Source organism: Scyliorhinus torazame, chromosome 18 (genome assembly GCF_047496885.1).
Source record: "Scyliorhinus torazame isolate Kashiwa2021f chromosome 18, sScyTor2.1, whole genome shotgun sequence".
Classification (NCBI taxonomy): Eukaryota; Metazoa; Chordata; class Chondrichthyes; order Carcharhiniformes; family Scyliorhinidae; genus Scyliorhinus; species Scyliorhinus torazame.
In genome coordinates, this window is record NC_092724.1 from 147,495,132 (window position 1) to 147,512,548 (window position 17,417).

Sequence of the window (17,417 nt, forward strand, 5' to 3'; positions counted from 1 at the left end):
AGTCCAAAGATGTGCAGGTTAGGTGGATTGGCCGTGCTAAATTGCCCTTAGTGTCCAAAATTGCCCTTAGTGTTGGGTGGGGTTACTGGGTTATGGGGTTAGGGTGGGGGGGTGGGCCTGGGTAGGGTGCTCTTTCCAAGAGCTGGTGCAGACGCGATGGGCCGAATGGCCTCCTTCTGCATTGTAAATTCTATGATGATGATCTCTGGTACCTTATTAATAAATCTCCTCTATACTCTCTCCAAGGCCTTTGTTGACATCGTTTAACTGTCAAATAGAAAGACAACATTTTCTATTGTACCCCCCTTTGCAAAAGCCTTTGCACATCTACATTGCAATCTATTGAATCATAAACACCATCACGTGGAAGTTCCCCTCCAAGTCACCCACCATCCTGATTTAGAAATTTACCACCATTCCTTCACTGTCATTGGGTCAAAATCCTGGCTCTATCTCCCGAAGAGCACTGTGGTGTACCTACAACAGTGTTTTTCAATCGTTTTGACCGGGGACCCGTTTGTACCACCCGGCCATCGTCCGGTACCCATACCTGCTGACCTTTGGCACCTACACCGCCCAAACATCTTGACCCATGAACCTCTCGACCCACGTCACCCAAAATCCGTGACCTACCATTTCCGCTTACCTTTAATGCGACAGGTGAGTCTGCTTGATCCTCACAATCTCACTTGCTTTGTCATTCAGTGTTACATTTCTGTATGAATTGTTCATCTATGATCTTGGAGCTCACACCAGCAATACTCTGTGCTGCCGTGGACTCTCCTGTGACGCTCTCTCCAGCAGATTCAGTTGTGAGCTCCTGGCCTGTTTGTGTCTCTGGCCCTCTCTTCCGTATTCCAAAACCATCTATCTTCAGTTCTTCACACAGTCCTGTTGCTTGCTTGCTGGCAGATACAAAATGGAGGAATCTCTCCTCAGTAATTTCGCACCCAGAGCACATGACGTCAGTGTACCTGCTCTCTGCCGCCACTTCTGGCAGGAAGACCCCATCGATTGTTTTTGAACAATCTGCTCCTCGAACAGCGCGCTGGTGTCCGGAGGAGGTGGCTTGCTGCGCTGGGTCCCTGGCCTGCGCACTGCTACATCCGGCTGAGGGGGCATGCATGTGTGAGACGGGTGGCATTCGGAAAGCAGGTCACACTTGCCTTTTTGAAAAGCCGGTCGATGCCGTTGGGCACTTCTTCCCATGAACGCGAATGCCACGACTGATTGACCCTCCCGACACGCGCCTGCGACCCACCCGCGGGTCGTGACCCTGAATTTAAAAATGACTGACCTACACCACAGGGATTGCACCAGTTCAAAAAGGCAGCTCACCGCCACCTTCTGAAGGGCAATTAGTGATAGGCAATTAATGCTGCCTTAGCTAGCGACACCCACATCTTGCAAAGGAATGAAACAAAATACAAGCCTAAGGCTGAACCAAAGTGTCGTAAGCTTTGACAACTTATTTGATCCTGGGCTGAACATCTGACTTTATGACCTCTCTAGACTGCTGATACTTCACTTCCAAAAAATTGTCCATTCCTGCTCCTGTCACCTTGTGCTCTCTGTGATCTCTGCCTTCTTCCAACTCTAGCATTTTGCACATCTCAATTTTCTTTGCTTTGCTATTAATGCTCCTTAAAATCTATCTCTGGCCACGCCTTTGTTCAGAGGAGCAGGGGAATGTAAGAAATAGGATCAGGAGCAGGCCATTCAGCCCCGTGAGCCTGCTCCATTCAATTAAATCACAGCTGATCTACCTTAATGACATTTTCCCGTACTATTCCCATAATCCTTGATTTCCTTACTACCTAGAAATCTGTTGGTTTCAGCATGACCACCCTCAATACTGAGTCTCCACAGCCTTTTGGGGTAGTGTTATAATACCCATGAGGATTATGAGACAACAATGAATGAACTTCCAATGGGGCTTATTGAATACGAGCTTCCCACTAGGGGGCAGAGACCCACCACCTGATGCTCACCAGACTAGTGGATAAAGCAGCCCTCCATCAGGGCCTGGTCAGGTCTATACTCCCAGTACGGTCTGCACTGGGAGTGAGGTACAGGCACAACTTGTATGTATGTAAATGAATCCAGTTATCATAGAAATCATAGAATTTACAGTGCCGAAGGAGGCCATTCGGCCCATCGAGTCTGCGCCTGTCCTTGGAGAGAGCACCCTACTTAAGCTCACCCCTCCACCCTATTCCCGTAACCCAGCAACCCCAGCCAACATTTTTGGACACTAAGGGCGATTTAGCCAGGGCCAATCCACCTAACCTGCACATCTTTGGACTGTGGGACGAAACTGGAGCACCCAGAGGAAACCCCCGCAGACACGAGGCGAATATGCACACTCGGCAGAGACAGTGACTCAAGCCGGGAATCGAACCTGGGACCCTGGAGTTGTGAAGCAACAGTGCAAACCACTGTGCTACCGTGCTGCCACAGTTTTGTTTGGAGTTATTACAGGTCGAAAATTCCACAGATCTACCAACCTCTGAGTGAAGAAGTTTATCCTCCTGTCAGTTCCAAATGAAATGGCCAACCCCTTACTTTGAGACTGTGTCCCTTGGTTCTAGACCTCCCAGACAGGGAAACATCCTTCCTGCATCTACCCTGTCTAGCCCAGTAAGAATTTGGTATGTTTCAATGAGAGTGCCTCTCATCCCTCTAAACTCCAGGGAATACAAATCCACTCTCCTTACTTGTCTTCATAGAACAATCCCAAGAATCAGTCTCCTGAGCCTTAATTGCACTGCCTCTTTGGAAAATGATGTGGAGATGCCTGCATTGGACTGGGATGAGCTCAGTAAGAAGTCTTACAACACCAGGTTAAAGTCCAACAGGTTTGTTTCAAATCAGTAGTTTTCGGAGCATGCTCCTTCCTCAGGTGAATGAAGAGGTCCTACCAATCCTACCAACTGTCCTGGGCTTGAGACAATTCACACCTCTTTAACTTGTGATTATCTCTCTCTCTCCAGTTGCTCCATCTGGACCTGTAAAGACTTAATTACCTGCAAAGACTTGCATTGAAAGTATCATATTGCATCTTTGACTGTCTATATATATGTTTCTGGAACCCACCTCTTCATTCACCTGAGGAAGGAGCAGTGCTCCGAAAGCTAGTGATTCGAAACCAACCTGTTGGACTTCAACCTGGTGTTGTATGACCTCTTACTGTTCTTTGGAAAATAACCTTCATTAGGTCAGGTGTCCAAAACTGGACGTGATATTCCAAATGCCATCTCACCAAGGCTCTAAACAATTGCAGTATGATATCTTTACTCTTGTTCTCAAGTCTATTTGCAAAAGAAACCCAACATATCATTTGCATCCTAATTACTTGCTGCCCCTGCATATTCACTTCTGCCTCAGGAAATTAAGGAAATTTGGCATGTCTACATTGACTCTTAGCAACTTTTACTGATGCACCATAGATAGCATCCCATCTGGCTGCATCGCAGCCTTGTATGTCAACTACTCGGCCCAAGACCGTAAGAAACAACAGAGAGTTGTGAACAGCACAGTAGCACAAGGGGGAGCACGGTGGCACAAGGGGGCAGCATGGTAGCACAAGTGGATAGCACTGTGGCTTCACAGCGCCAGGGTCCCAGGTTCGATTCCCCGCTGGGTCACTGTCTGTGCGGAGTCTGCACATTCTCCCCGTGTGTGCGTGGGTTTTCTCCAGGTGCTCCGGTTTCCTCCCACAGTCCAAAGACGTGCAGGTTAGGTGGATTGGCCATGATAAATTGCCCTTAGTGACCAAAGGTTTAGGAGGGGTTATTGGGTTAAGAGGATAGGGTGGAAGTGAGGGCTTAAGTGGGTAGGTGCAGACTCGATGGGCCAAATGGCCTCCTTCTGCACTGTATGTTCTATGTTCTAACACCGCCCAGTCCATCACACAAACCCACCTCCCATCCCATCCAGTGACTCTGTCTACACGTCCACTGCCTTGGGAAAATGGGCAGCATAATCAATGACCCCCTCCCACCCGGCTTACTCACACTTCCAACTTCTTCCATCGGGCAGGAGATACAAGCTCATTTAAATATGTTGATCTGGTTCATGCCCAGTGAGGGCGAGATCCAGAACACGACGTCTCGCAAGACTCCATTAAATCTCCAAGGCATTTCGTGCATCGCAAAGCGCGAGGCCTCTCGCGATATTTAACGGCCTCGTCCCAACACCAAGTTGGGAGCAATAAGGCTGTTAAATCACTCCCAAAAATACTAAATCCTATGTGCGGGTGATCATTTTTCCTTAATTCCCTTAAATACCAAAGGCTGGCCAAGAGTAGAAACATATTTAACCCCAAGGCTCTATAGAACATAGAGCATTACAGCGCAGGACAGGCCCTTCAGCCCTCGATGTTGCGCCGACCTGTGAAACCACTCTAAAGCTCATCTACACTATTCCCTTATCGTCCATATGTCTATCCAATGACCATTTGAATGCCCTTAGTGTTGGCGAGTCCACTATTGTTGCAGGCAGGGCATTCCACGCCCTTACTACTCTCTGAGTAAAGAACCTACCTCTGACATCTGTCTTATATATCTATCTCCCCTCAATTTAAAGTTATGTCCCCTCATGCTAGACATCACCATCCAAGGAAAAAGGCTCTCACTGTCCACCCTATCCAATCCTCTGATCATCTTGTATGCCTCAATTAAGTCACCTTTTAACCTTCTTCTCTCTAACAAAAACAGCCTCAAGTCCCTCAGCCTTTCCTCATAAGATCTTCCCTCCATACCAGGCAACATGCTGGTAAATCTCCTCTGCATCCTTTGCAATGCTTCCACATCCTTCCTATAATGCGGCGACCAGAATTGCACGCAATACTCCAAATGCGGCCGCACCAGAGTTTTGTACAGCTGCAACATGACTTCATGGCTCCGAAACTCAATCCCTCTACCAATAAGAGCTAACACACCGTACGCCTGCTTAACAACCCTCACAACCTGGGTGGCAACTTTCAGGGATCTATGTACATGGACACCGAGATCTCTCTGCTCATCCACACTGCCAAGAATCTTACCATTAGCCCAGTACTCTGTCTTCCTGTTATTGCTTCCAAAATGAATCACCTCACACTTTTCTGCATTAAACTCCATTTGCCACCTCTCAGCCCAGCGCTGCAGCTTATCTATGTCCCTCTGTAACTTGTAACATCCTTCCGCACTGTCCACAACTCCACCGACTTTAGTGTCATCTGCAAATTTACTCACCCATCCTTCTACACCCTCGTCCAGGTCATTTATAAAAATGACAAACAGCAGTGGCCACAAAACAGATCCGTGTGGTACACCACTAGTAACTGGACTCCAGTCAGAACATTTCCCATCAACCATCACCCTTTGTCTTCTTCCAGCTAGCCAATTTCTGATCCAAACTGCTAAATCACCCTGAATCCCATGTCTCCGTATTTTCTGTAGTAGCCTACCGTGGGAACCTTATCAAATGCTTTACTGAAATCCATATGCACCACATCAACTGCTTTACCCTCATCCACCTATTTGGCCACCTTCTCAAAGAACTCAATAAGGTTTGTAAGGCACGACCTACCCTTCACAAAACCGTGTTGACTATCTCTAATCAAATTATTCCTTTCCAGATGATTATACACCCTATCCCTTATAAACCTTTCCAAGATTTTGCCCACAACAGAAGTAAGGCTCACTGGTCTGTAGTTATCTGGGTTGTCTCTACTCCCCTTCTTGAACAAGGGGACAGCATTTGCTATCCTCCAGTCTTCTGGCACTATTCCTGTAGACAAAGATGACTTAAAGATCAAAGCCAAAGGCTCAGCAATCTCCTCCCTAGCTTCCCAGAGAATCCGAGGATAAATCCCATCCGGCCCAGGGGATTTATCTATTTTCACACTTTCCAGAATTGCTAACACCTCCTCCTTATGAACCTCAAGCCTTTCTAGTCTAGTAGCCTGAATCTCAGTATTCTCCTCGACAACATTGTCGTTTTCCTGTGTGAATACTGACGAAAAATATTCATTTAACACCTCTCCTATCTCCTCGGACTCCAAGCTCAACTTCCCACTACTGTTCTTGACTGGCGCTACTCTTACCCTAGTCATTCTTTTATTCCTGGCATATCTATAGAAAGCTTTAGGGTTATTCTCGATCCTACCTGCCAAAGATTTCTCATGTCCCCTCCTGGCTCTTCTTAGCTCTCTCTTTAGGTCCTTCCTTGTAACTCTTGAGCGCCCTAAATGAACCATCATGTCTCACCTTTACATAAGCCTCCTTCTTCCTCTTGACAAGTGTTTCGACTGCTTTAGTAAACCACGGTTCCCTTGCTCGACCACTTCCTCCCTGCCTGACAGGTACATACTTATCAAGGACACGCAGTAGCTGTTCCTTGAACAAGCTCCACATTTCCATTGTGCCCATCCCCTGCAGTTTTCCTCTCCATCCGATGCATCCTAAGTCTTGCCTCATCGCATCATAATTGCCTTTCCCCCAGATATAACTCTAGCCCTGCGGTATATACCTATCCCTTTCCATCACTAAAGTAAACGTAATCGAATTGTGGTCACTATCACCAAAGTGCTCACCTGCCTCCAAATCTAACACCTGTCCTGGTTCATTACCCAGTACCAAATCCAATATGACCTCGCCTCTCATTGGCCTATCCACAAACTGTGTCAGGAAACCCTCCTGCACACATTGGACAAAAACGGACCCATCTAAAGTACTCGAACTATAGCGTTTCCAGTCAATATTTGGAAAGTAAAAGTCCCCCATAATAACTACCCTGTTGCTTTCGCTCCTATCCAGAATCATCTTTGCAATCCTTTGCTCTACATCTCTGGAATGTTTCGGAGGCCTATAGAAAACCCCTAACAGGGTGACCTCTCCTTTCCTGTTTCTAACCTCAGCCCATACTACCTCAGTAGACGAGTCTTCATCAAACGTCCTTTCTGCCACCGTAATACTGTCCTTGACTAACAATGCCACCCCTCCCCCTCTTTTACCACCTCCCCTGAGCTTACTGAAATATCTAAACCCCGGCACCTGCAACAACCATTCCTGTCCCTGCTCTATCCATGTCTCCAAAATGGCCACAACATCAAAGTCCCAGGTACCAACCCATGCCGCAAGTTCAGCCACCTTATTCTGGATGCTCCTGGCATTGAAGAAGGCACACTTTAAACCACCTTCCTGCCTGCCGGTACACTCTTGCAACTTTGAAACCTTACTCATGACCTCACTACTCTCAACCTCCTGTATACTGCAGCTACAATTCAGGTTTCCAAGCCCCTGCTGAACTAATTTAAACCCTCCCGAAGAGCATTAGCAAATTTCCCCCCCCCCCCCCCCCCCGGGATATTGGTACCCCTCTGGTCCAGGTGTAGACCATCCCATTTGTAGAGATCCCACAGACCCCAGAATGAGCCCCAATTATCCAGAAATCTGAAACCCTCCCTCCTGCACCATCCCTGTCGCCACGTGTTCAACTCCTCTCTCTCCTTATTCCTCGTCTCTCTAGCACGTGGCACGGGTAACAACCCAGAGATAATAACTCTGTTTGTCCTAGATCTAAGTTTCCACCCTAGCTCCCTGAATTCCTGCCTTACATCCCTATCCCTTTTCCTACCTATGTCGTTGGTACCTATGTGGACCATGACTTGGGGCTGCTCCCCCTCCCCCTTAAGGATCCCGAAAACACGATCCAAGACATCACGTACCCTGGCACCTGGGAGGCAACACACCAACCGCGAGTCTCTCTCGTTCCCACAGAATCTCCTATCTATCCCCCTAACTATGGAGTCTCCAATGACTAATGCTCTACTCCTCTCCCCTTCCCTTCTGAGCAACAGTGACAGAGTCTGTGCCAGAGACCTGTATCCCATGGCTTACCCCTGGTAAGGCGCCCCCCCCCCAACAGTATCCAAAGCGGTATACTTGTTACTAAGGGGAACGACCACAGAGGATCCCTGTACTGACTTCTTCCTCCCAGCCCCTCTCACCGTCACCCATCTATCTTCATTCTTCGGAGTAACTACATCCCTGAAGCTTCTATCTATGACCACCTCTGCCTCCCAAATGATCCGAAGTTCATCCAGTTCCAGTTCCCTAACACGGTTTCTGAGGAGCTGGAGATGGGTGCACTTCCCACAGATGAAATCAGCATGGACACTGACGGCGTCCCTCACCGCAAACATTCTGCAGGAGGAACATTGCACTACCTTCCCTGCCATCCCCTCTAGATAAAAAAAGAAAAAGAAAGAGCTTACCTGTTATTCACTCCCCTTCTCAGCAAGCAGTCACTCAACAAACTCTGCACCCCGCACGATAATACCTGAGGGAAAATAAAAGAAAAACTACTTACCAGTCACCAGCCAATCCCTTACCTGCAGGCTGTGACTTCACAGTTCAACTTCTTTCTACTGCTACCTGCCCTCGAACCTTCCTCTTGATCTTTACAGCAGTTGTTTTTTTTTTGGTTACAGGAGGGGGTAGGGAGGGAAACACTGAAGAGGTGTTTCGGGTTTCAGTGTCACAGGATTAAGCTCCTCCACAAACCATCTTCAAGTTAGGGCGAGCACAACAGACGTATGCAAATTGCCCCCGCAACAGTCAATCAGCAGCTCCGCACTACTGCCCTCTATTGGATGCTTGTCTTGACTTGAACAGCTAGGGTCTCTTGCTCAGGTACACCTTCAAGTTAGGGTGAGCACAACAGATGTATGCAAATTTCCCCCGCAACAGCCAATCAGCAGGCCCACTCTACTGCCCTCTGCTGGATGCTTGTCTTCACTTGAACAGCTAGGGTCTCTTGCTCAGGTACACCTTCAAGTTAGGGTGAGCACAACAGACATATGCAAATTGCCCCGCAACAGCCAATCAGCAGCTTTGCTCTACTGCCCTCCACTGGATGCCTGTCTTCACTTGAACAGCTAGGGTCTCTTGCTCAGCTACACCTTCAAGTTAGGGTGAGTACAACAGACGTACGCAAATTGCCCCGCAACAGCCAATCAGCATCTCCGCTCTACTGCCCTCTGCTGGATGCTTGTCTTCACTTAAACAACTAGGGTCTCTTGCTCGGGTACATCTTCAAGTTAGGGTGAGCACAACAGACGTATTAAAATTGCCCCCGCAACAGCCAATCAGCAGCTCTGCTCTCCTGCCCTTTGCTGGATGCCTGTCTTCACTTGAACAGCTAGGGTCTCTTGCTCAGGTACACCATCAAGTTAGAGTGAGCACAACAGACATATGCAAATTGCCCCCGCAACAGCCGATCAGCATCTCCGCTCTACTGCCCTCTTTATATTTTATAGGAGAATATAAAGATCTACTCACCCTCTGGTGTGTCTCTGGCCCTCTGGACAATTATTGTGCTCTGAGGATTCTTTGCAACTTAAACCTTTGAAGGCAAAATCAACTTTTGCAGCTTTCACACTGCACATTCTGTTGGAACACAACTGGAGAGGAAAAACAGGCTGAAGAGGCCACGGAGTATTTCTTCATTCAAAGGGTTTGATGAATAAACTTTAGTCATTGGCGGACTTTACAAACTTTTTTTTTCAGTTGTAATCATTGCAGCAGGTATATTTGATATCACTAGGATCTGATCTTGTGAACATATTGGTGTAAGCATTCCCACTGCAAATCAATTAGTCAGCAATTATTACAAATGTAATACTCCCAATGACCTGAGTTGACAATGATATCCGTGCTGAGCTACTGACTCATATGAGGTAATTTCCTAGCTCAACGTTTGCTCTGAGCTGATAGAAAATTTGATCTCGGCTGACATCATGGCTGGTTAATTGCCAATTGGCCACAACATTAATGCATTTATATTATCTTATAATTCTGACATTTTTGATCAAGACTACTGCAATATAAGGATGTTAAAGCACACTGAGGCATCCCACTCCATTAAAGTCGCTAAGTAAATGAAAATTGTTGTTGTTGGGGAGTCCAACACTCTTTCAGTAGGTTTGGAATGCAAAGGTATTTGGAGAGGCCAGAAGGACGGAGGCAGCTACTGCTCAAAGGTAAAGATTTACTAACATGTCAGCTGTAGCTCAGTTAGTAGCACTCCTGCTCTGTGGTCAAGGTTTGTGGGTTCAAGTCTCTGTTTCAGGACTGCAATGCAGGTATCCACGCTGAAACGCCAGTGCAGTATGGAGGGAGTGGTACACTGTTCCAGGTTTTGTCCTTTGGGCGAGAGAGGTACTGTCTGCTTTCTCAGCAGGATGTGAAGAATCCCATGGCGCTATTTTGAAAAAGAGCAGTGGAGTTATCCCCAGGGTCCTGACTAATACTTCTTTCCAAAATCAATATGATGAACAGATTATCTCCTCGTTGTAACATTACTGCTTGTGGGAGCTGGATGTGTGCAAACTGGCTGTTATATTTCCTACATTACAACAATGACTAGACGTCAAATGCACTTAAGTGTGTGGAAAGCATTTTAGCATGTCCTGTGGCCGCGAGGAGTATTATATAAATACAAGTCTTCCTTTCTTCTTTTAAATTGTAGGACCAGATTTTACCCAAATGTACAAATTCAGAAAGTTTATGCCCAAAGAAGTTCTTTGAATGATTTTATATGCTTCATTTAATCTACATTCCAGACTTGCATAAAATTGTTGCAGTTCTAAATTTAAAGTGTGGTTTGCCATTTTATTGCAACATCAAACAGCTTCATACAAATGTTTCTCACTGGAACATTAATTGTTCTGAATTCCTATGTTCCTGTGCGTACTCTTGAGGTGAGGGAAGTTAGTTAAGTGCTGTTTAATGGCCTATTCTGGTTAAGTAATATTTCCTTGAGATAAAACGGAAAACGTACAGCCCAATTCACATGTGATTCAAACCACAATGGAGAGGGGAGCATTCACTCCCTTCCTCCTGTGCTGCACTCAAAGCCCAATACCAGGAGGGACAGGTAATGACTAAGTTTAAAAGAACATTGACCAGCTACCATTATCTTTCTTTAAAGCATGCAACTATTAGGTGGGGCTGTAGGGTGGAGATGGTGAACACGTTACATGGTATTACATATCTGCGCAATCTATACAGGCTGTTCCGAGGAAAGATTTGCGGCAGCATTCTCCATTTCACAGACTAAGGGTGCGATTCTCCGGGAAGATTTCTCAGTGTGGTAGCGAGCGGGAACTGCCGCGAGCTTCCCCGTGCTCGGCCCGGTGAGGCCGGCAATGCAATTCAACGTTAATGGCTCCACTTAACGAGGCCCTATGGGCTTCACACAGCAAATGAAGGCGCGCCAGCCGATTCGCCAGCACCGTGCTCACCAGCCCCCCCCCCCCCCCCCCGCTAACAAGGTAGAGCAGCACGTAAATAGCACTTGCACAGCCAACCCCACGCAGCTCGCAGCCATGGTGCCGAGACGACCGGCCCCAAGATTTGGAGACAGCGACCTGGGTGTTGTGTTATGCTCCTTCGGATAACACAGGCTGCTACTTGATGCAGCTTTAACTAAAGGATGCTCCACACTCTGAAATAAGTTCAACGTGTTTATTGAACTATAAACACAGTTCTCAAATGAGTTCGACTCCCTGCTAATCTAACTGTAGTAACTCAGTCTAACTGTAGCAGCTTGCTCGAAGCCACGTGCTGGGGTGTGATGCTGCTGATCAACCCTGTCTAACTCTGTAGATGTCTGTCTGTGGAAAGAGGCAGGCTGTGAGTGCCTCTTCCCTTTTATAGTGTTTATGTCATGCCCCCTTGTGGTGATGCCACCTCTGAGTGTCCTGACTGCCCATTGGTTGTGTCCTATTCTGAGTGTTCATTGGTTGCATAGTTGCATATCATGACACTGGGAGGCTCCTCGATGTGGTCGAGGCCAAGAGGGATATCCTGTTCCCCCGATGGTCCCGGAGGGTGAGCCACAGGGCAGTCAGTGCCACCTGACATGAAGTGGCAGTGACCAGCAGGATTGGCCTCCAGTGCCGCAAGGTCAACCATCTACACTGTGCAGCATGGGTGAGTTGACACAACCCTTCCTCCCCCCATTCACCCCAGCCCTCCCATCACCCCAACCCTCCCTTCACACCACCACGACCCCCACCAATGTGAACCCCATGTTTTGCTAATGATGCCCTCTCTGTGTCTCTGCAGGAGAAGCTCTACCACCATCCCGGGAGAGGACCCTGAGTGGCAGCAGGGTGCCGGACATAAGAATCGTCACGACCTTCAAGGAACGGGCCCTGGAAGTCAAGGAAGTGGCTGAGGATAGCATGGTCACCAATGCGGAGGTCGCTGCACACCGCAGATGTGAGGACAAACCGGGCCCCACCCGGAGGACCTGTAAAACGTGAGTTGCCGCACAAACCAACCCATCCCTCCCACTGACCACGTGTTCATTCCCCCACAGGCCCCCCGGCCGATGGCAGAGCGCATTCAGTATGACCCCTCCCCTGCCTCACATGAGACCACCTCGGAGGAGAGCTGTTATCCCCACCCTCCACCATCACAGCGACACACACCTCGGTGGACAACGTTAGTGGTCAGGCTTCTGAGGCACAGTCTGGTGAGCACCGCACAGGCGCTGATGCACATCAGGTGGAGACAGTAATGCCCAGGCGAGACAGTAGTCGGAGTGCTGCTGGATCCCAGGACCCAGCCCTATGCTGAGCCTCTGGTACAGGGTTACCCGGAGCTGATGGAGATGATAGGGAGCGGCCAGGATACCCTAGCAGGTCCATAGCTGATTGGAAGTGTCCCAAAGGCTACGGATGCAGAAAATGTTGCCGGCAATGAGTGGCACTGACACCAACACCGCAGTGGACTGTGCGTTGGGGGGGGGGGCCTTTGTGTGGAGTTTGTGGGGGTAGGAAGGGTGGGGATAGAGGGAGAGTGGGGATTGTGGGGCAGCACCATCGGGATATGGGGCAGTGCTGTACCCTTGTACGGTGACCATTAAAATAACCTCACCACAACCAGTGGCCCTTTGTTCCGCGATGCGGTCTGACCACCAATACCATAAGCCCCCACCCGACACACACCCTGCCCACGCACGCCCAGCCGCAGACAGGTGCCCGGGGCTAAGGCCCATCCCCTGGGTGTTCATAGGTGGCAGCTGCGTCAGTGGTGCTGCCTCCCGCAGTGTTCAGGCACAGTGTCCATGCATCGAGGTGAGATTGGGATGCTAGGCAATTTGCCCCACATGCCGCCCCCGATTCCAGCGTAAAAATGGATTCTCTGGCCGATCGCTGAATTGGTTTTGCCCAACTTTTTGTGGACAGGACATATCCGGGCAATTTTTCATATTGTGGGGTAGATGCCTGTCATAACCCGCATCCACGTGGAACTTACAGGGTGAGGTCAATTGCATTCCCCGTGTCCTTTGCGGAATACGAGCTTCCTCCGCTAAGGGGGCGGGAGAAGTTTAATTGTCATTGTATAGAAGATCGGCCAGTTCGGGACCGGCCTCCTCAGACCCTGTTGGGTACTACGGGGAGAGGAGCACCTGAAGCCTTGGAAATAAAACCTTTGTTTCTTTTGTTCAACTCGGTGTGGACTCCCTTCGTCTTCTTAAAAATGCCAATGTTTCAGCTGGACTGGAACAGCTTGGCTGGGGGTGCAAATAGGTCTGAAAAACAATTCTTCAGCACAACTGAAGCCTTCTCTTGGTATCACATGTAGAATAAATTGAATTGACTGAAGACTGGAATCTGTGAAGCTGAGGACCTCAGGAGGAGGAGGAGCTGGATCATCAACCCTGTATTCTGGCTGAAGCCGGTTGGAAATGATTCAGCCATGTCTTTTGCACTGACATGTGTCATGATATCCATATTAACATATCATGGTGCAATCACACACACACACTGATGGACAGGTAGATGGACCAACCAACACACACACAACATCACAGCCAATCAGCAGTGAGAGCACATGCACTATAAATCAGGGAACACCACAGTTCCCGCTCATTCCACCAGGAGATAGCTCAGAGCACAGAGCTCACAGCGTGCCACTCAGACATACACCATGTGCTGAATGCCTCACTAAGATAGTGCTAGGGCTGGGTCCACAGGTTAGCTGGTAAAGCACGAACCACAGCCAGAGGTTAATAGTTATTATTGTACAGAATAATAAGAGTTGTACCATCTACAACCGTGTTGGTTCGTTTGTGTATCGGAACACCCAACACGACATGATACCAGGTCTGGAAACTCGCCAGCGACTGTGAGACCTACCTGCACCTCTTCAGAGATCTGCCATCCTGCGCCATGGACACTATCAGCCCGCCGCAGCCGCTCCAAATCGCTGGAAATCTCGGCGTCAACTGGAAGCTGTTTAAACAGCGCTTCCAGCTCTTCCTAGAAGCCACAGACAGGGAGAATGCATCGGACACCAGGAAGATCGCCCTCCTCCTCTCCATGGCGGGGCAACACGCCATCCACATCTACAACTCCCTGGCATTCGCGGAAGGCGAGCACAAGACGGTCCTTCTAAAATTTGAGGAACACTTCAGCGTGGAAGTTAATGAGAGCTTCGAGAGGTACCTCTTCCAGCAGCGCTTGCAGGGTCAGGATGAGCCTTTTCAATCTTATCTGACACACCTTCGTATCCTCGCGCAGTCCTGCGGCTATGAGGCCACCTCCGACTCCATGATTCGGCATCAGATAGTTTTTGGGGTCACCTCGGACACCCTACGCCAGCAGCTCCTCAAACTAAAGCGCCTCACCCTAGCCACCGCCATCAAAACCTGCGTCCTCCACGAAAACGTGACCAGCCAGTACTCCCAATTCCAGGCTGCCGAATCGGCACGGCAGGGGTCCTACGAGGCCAAGCATGTCCAGTCGATTGAGTTCCTCCCGGCCCGCGGTCCGGACGAGGGCGGCCATTTTGCGCGCTTTCCGAGGCCTCCCCCGCTTGTACGCACCAAAAGAGGAGACGTCGACGCAGAGGGACGTGATGCGCAGGCGCGCTCTACGCAGGACCGCACCGCACATGCGCGGTGGCGAAACGAACGCCATGATGTCACGACGTGTGGCAACTGTGGATCCGCACACTTAAAGCGGCAATGTCCAGCCAAAACGCGACAATGCCTCCGCTGTGGCAGGAAGGGCCACTACGCTGCCTGCTGTCGAGCAGCTCAACCTGCCAACTCTCCGCAATTCCGCCAGCCTCGGAGGGACATGCGGGCCATTCAGCCCCCATACACCGAGTCATACCGTGACGACGTGCAGACCAGTGATACCGATGACCGGGAACCCTTCCGCGTTGCGGTAATAGATTGGAACCGGCTGTCCCCAAGTAGGACCCACCAGCCGATGCCAGTGCACAGCATTAATCCGGGCGATTAATTGTGTGCCACCCTAACGGTCAACCCGAATTCGTCGCCCACCTAATAGACTGGACTTATGAGCCTGCTTGCGCATTGGACTCACTGAATTGTTGTGCAATACTATTAACGTGTTTCTTTCTTGTCGTTCCAGGAGTTCTCTTTCGATATTTGATGATTGCACTTGTTTTGTTCGTGGTACAACCTCGTTGCTCTGTTGCACCTGACACCTTCCTATGTATTGTTGTTGGAAATATGGAAAGATGTGTCATTTGAAACATGGAAGTCTGGCAATATCTGGTCTGAGAGAAACATGAGAGGATACAGGGAAAGATCCCACACAGGGTTAACAGCAGCTGCCAGGGAAGGATTGTAAAATGCAGATATCCTTGGTCAAGCAGGCTTAGCAAACAAGACAAACAGGATTTTGAATGAAGCCAAAAACAATGGCTCACACCTTCATTGAAAGTAACTATCTTAGTAAGGATCTGGAAAAGAATGGATGAGGTTCAGTTGAATTTGGTGATAATTCTAAGTGTGAAAATTTGCTAATACCAGGTAAATTAAAGAAAACTGGAGACTATCAGTCTATGAGAAACTTAATTCAATGCCAAAATCAAAGTCAAAATTGAGCTGAGGACACAATTGGAAAATAAAACTATAGAAATGACAGGAATTAAAAGTAACACCTCTGTTGAAACCAAAGCATTTTGAACACCACAAAGGACACAATGTAATCAGATCTATGAGATGAAGTCATGTCAAAATGTTGGATTAAAAGGTTTAGATCAAAAGATACTTTTTACAATCAAAGAAAATCAAGAGTTACTTTACAATAACGTCATAAAAACCTAACTGTTAGAAAGCGAATAGAAACCTCGAGACCAGGGCAACGAGAACCAGAACCAGAATGACAACCAGAACTCAGAGAGGGAGAGAGGGGAGAAGCAGAGACAGATTACAATCAGCTCGGTCATGGGAAAGAGACAGGCAGAGCAGCCGAGCTAAAATAGCTAATATGTCTAAGGAAGACTAGAATTTAAAAAGTAGGCAGAGTCAGCTCAGAATCAGCTCAGAGATAGCTCTCACAGCTCTGTACATGGGAAAGATAGGACACAGCAACTGAGCTCATCAGCGAATACATCTAAAGAAGACCAGATGTTAAAAAGAAGATTGATTGTCAAGTTGGGCCTGAAGGTCCCTTCAACCAACCAGAAGGATCCAGAAGCAAGATCTTTTTACTTTTCTGTAAAGACGGTGATTGCATCTTTTAGAAAAAGATAAAAAATATATATAATAATAAAATAACTTAAAAGTTTTAACCTGAAACAGTGGTTATTGGTCTACTTTACTTACTTAGCAATGCGGGACCCAGGATCGATGCTACTAAGTGGTAAGTAGATGAAATCTTCTGTGAAGGTGTGGGTTATACCGGGGGATAACTTGAAAATATAATTTGACCTGAATAACACCCACTGAAGCTTGCATCGGAGTCGGGGAGTGAGAATCCCTGATCAGCATTTAGAATATCGGCCCTTTTTGGTACAGGGGGACTTCTAAGAATAGTGGTGAGTTTTCAAAAACAGTATATAGTTTAGCCTCATGTACATGTTGTAAATATTGCACACACATACTCAGATGCACTCAGTACACACCAATATTTATTACCATGTAGGCACATATCCTTGTGAAAAGGGGGGATGTCATGATATCCATATTAACATATCATGGTGCAATCACACACACACTGATGGACAGGTAGATGGGCCAACCAACACACACACATCACAGCCAATCACCAGTGAGAGCACACGCACTATAAAACAGGGAACACCACAGTTCCCGCTCATTCTACCAGGAGATAGCTCAGAGCACAGAGCTCACAGCGTGCCACTCAGACATATACCATGTGCTGAGTGCCTCTCTAAGATAGTGCTAGGGCTGGGTCCACAGGTTAGCTGGTGAAGTACAAACCACAGCCAGAAGTTAATAGTTATTATTGTACAGAATAATAAAACAGAGTTGTACCATCTACAACCGTGTTGGTTCGTTTGTGTATCGGAACACCCAACACAACATGCACTGACATTGAGGATGGGGATACTTGTGGATCCGCCTACTTCAAA

General features: G+C 48.1%; 1 long non-coding RNA gene across 1 annotated transcript in view; it reads left to right on the forward strand.

The window, feature by feature from the left end:
* LOC140394864 (uncharacterized) overlaps positions 1–16,579 on the forward strand; it is a 30,304-nt gene extending 13,725 nt beyond the window's left edge. Inside the window, exons 2-3 of the long non-coding RNA XR_011936051.1 lie at positions 12,120–12,315; positions 15,446–16,579. This is a non-coding gene — a long non-coding RNA (uncharacterized lncRNA). The remainder of the gene's footprint in view (positions 1–12,119; positions 12,316–15,445) is intronic.
* The last annotated feature ends 838 nt before the right edge of the window (positions 16,580–17,417 follow it).